This window comes from Podarcis liolepis (genome assembly GCF_965112155.1).
Source record: "Podarcis liolepis genome assembly, chromosome: 1".
Classification (NCBI taxonomy): domain Eukaryota; kingdom Metazoa; phylum Chordata; class Lepidosauria; order Squamata; family Lacertidae; genus Podarcis; species Podarcis liolepis.
In genome coordinates, this window is record NC_139554.1 from 129,653,386 (window position 1) to 129,656,095 (window position 2,710).

General features: G+C 58.9%; 1 protein-coding gene across 3 annotated transcripts in view; it reads right to left on the minus strand.

Moving 5' to 3' along the window:
* ADAM23 (ADAM metallopeptidase domain 23) overlaps window positions 1–1,719 on the minus strand; it is a 74,518-nt gene extending 72,799 nt beyond the window's left edge. For 2 of the 3 annotated variants that reach the window (XM_083473122.1, XM_083473123.1), the window contains exon 1: window positions 1,183–1,680. The gene's annotated coding sequence lies outside the window, so the exon portion shown is untranslated. Of the gene's footprint in view, window positions 1–1,182 lie in introns of all 3 variants that reach the window. The other variant, XM_083473121.1, reaches the window with a different exon arrangement.
* Between the last annotated feature and the right edge of the window lie 991 nt (window positions 1,720–2,710).

Genomic DNA, 2,710 nt, shown 5'->3' on the forward strand with positions numbered 1-2,710 from the left:
TTTTGCATCATGAAATTCAAAATGCAGGGATCTGAACCCTTGAAACAAGTTCTTTTAAGGACAATCCAGCCATTCATGACCCTATTTCTGCCACTTTTCCACATAAATTTGGCTATGTACAAATCAGTGATTCTACTGGAAGCAACTCAAGCCATGAACCCATGTGTACTGAATGCTAATCAATTCCCTTTACATAAGGGCAACTTTTCACTATTCCTTTAACTTTAGTGATGGACTCCCTAAGCACACTTACCAGAGAGAAAGTCTCAATAAACTCCCGTACAAACATGCTTCATGGGATAAGTAACAAGCACATATCTCTTTGCAGACAAAACCCCAGGGTTCTTGGAGACACAGCAACCCCCCTTCTGTTTGCAAAAGGTAGGCTCCCTCGGATAAGCAGGGCAAGAAAGGGCAGTATCCAAAACCCTCATTATCCTGCTTGTCTTGTTCTATTTTGCGTTAAGACCCTGCACAAAAACAGCACCCTTGAAAGCCTGCCAGCAGCGTTTTGCTGCATCAGAGGCTCCCGAAAGCATTTCATGCCCATCCTTATAAACCAGTAAGCACCAGTCGCCGTAACACAGTAAATATACAGGTCTGCCATGTAAAAACAATTTCATATTCGCAAAGACACACACACACATATATGATCTAGACGTGGGGGGGGGGGGGAGCGATCAGAGGAGGAATCCGGCTGCAGTCACGATCAATTATTCCTACCCAAGACCAGGCAGGATGCCATGGAGGTAAGGAACTGCGTCAAGACCGAAACAAATCGGTGCGGACGGTGCGGAACAAGAACTTCTCGCCGGTTGTCACGAAGACTCCACACGGCAAAAAGGTGATTTTTCTCCCCCCCCCCTTCTTTTTCTGGTTCTGTTATTAACCAACATTAAAAAGCCAGGGCGGTGGGAGCCGCAGACTAAAACAGGCTCCGATGTTCGTTATGTGCAGTTCATTGGCACCACATGCCAACCCCCAAGCCCCCCCCCCAAAAAAGAGAACACCCCACCCCCCGTTTATTTCTTAGCGCATTGGCACCACACACGAGCGCGCAAAAGAAGGAGAGCAAACGAAGGGCTGCGCGTGTAACGGAGATCCAGGATCTGTCCAAGCTCACGCGCACAGGACAGGATCCCTCCAGGATCTCCCCCCCCCCACCCTTAAGCGGGCACTCACCGGCGTCCGCAGCGACCCCACAGATCCTGGGGGACCCTGAGCAGAAAAGCAGGAGCGCCAGAAAGAGGAGGGGGATGGAGCTGGGCAGCCGAGCCGGGCAAAGCAAGGCGGCAGCGGAGCTCGAGAGGCGGCGGCGGCGGCCGGAGAAGGGCGGCTGCTGCTGCTGCTTCTGCCGCCGGAGGGAAGTTCTGCCAGGCGGCTTCATGGCTCATAGCTTCCCGCCGGGGTAGGACGGGCGGCGGCGGCGGCGAGGGGGACGCCTCGCCTGGAGGACGGTGAGGAAGCGGCCGAGCAGCTCACGGCGGCGCCTCTTCCCTCATGGTGCAGGGAGCGAGGAAGAAGAGGAGGAGGAGGGCGGCGGCGGCGGCGGCGCTGGGAAGGCGCGCCAGGGCGCAGCGGCGGTTCTCCCCTCAGGTGGACGCGGCTGCCACTGCCACCGCCGGCACCTGCCACACGCAGGCGCGTCCACACGCAGGCGCGCTCCCTCTCGCCGGCGCGGCAGCCCGCCCGCACGCCCGCCCTCAGGCCCCGCGCGCCGCCGCGCCGCGTGACGTCGAGAGCCGCCCACCCAGGCCACGCTCTCCTCAGCCCCGCGCGCGAGGCACCTGAGGCGAGGGGGAGAGAGGGCGCGCGCGCGCTCGAGGGAAATGGCGGGGCGGGGTTTTTTTCTGTGTGAGGGGTGGCGGTGGTGCTTCGGGATCCTTTTCCGTGCCTTGCTTCTTCTGAGTGGCCGCCCAGTTGCGGGAGAGCACCTGAGGTGAACCTCAAAATGGGCCCTTCCTCCCTGTCAGGGAGGAAGGGGTGAATTACGTCAGTGAGGAGGAGGGGGTCCTCCTGCTGCTGCTGCCGCCGCCCCTGTGGATCCTGCCGCCTGAGGCAGCAGCTTCATATTGCCTCATGGGTGGGCTGGCGCTAAATAAAGAGGGCATCATCAGGGTCTGCTGCCCCAGTGGATCTTCCTGTCTGAGTGGGCTGCCTCACGAGGAGGGGGGTCCTGCTGCTGCTGCTGCTGCCGCCACCCCTGTGGATCCTGCCACCTGAGGCAGCAGCTTCATATTGCCTCATGGGTGGACCGGCCCTAAATAAAGAGCCACATCATCGGGGTCTGCTGCCCCTGTGGATCCTGCTGCCTGAGTGGGCTGCCTCACTTTGCCTCATGGGCAGGCCGGCCCTAAATAAAGAGCCACATCATCGGGGTCTGCTGCCCCTGTGGATCCTGCTGCCTGAGTGGGCTGTCTCACCTTTCCTCATGGCTGGGCCAGCCCTAAATAAAGAGCCACATCATTGGGGTCTGCTGCCGCTGTGGATCCTGCTACCTGAGTGGGCTGCCTCACTTTGCCTCATGGGTGGGCCGGCCCCAAATAAAGAGCTACATTATCGGGACCTGCTGCTTCTGTGGATGCTGGTACCCAAGATGGTGGCCTCGCTTTGCCTCATGGGTGGGACAGCCCTGAATAAAGAGCTACATCGGGATCTGCTGCCCCTGTGGATCCTGCCACCCGAGGCAGGCGCCTCACCTTGCCTCATG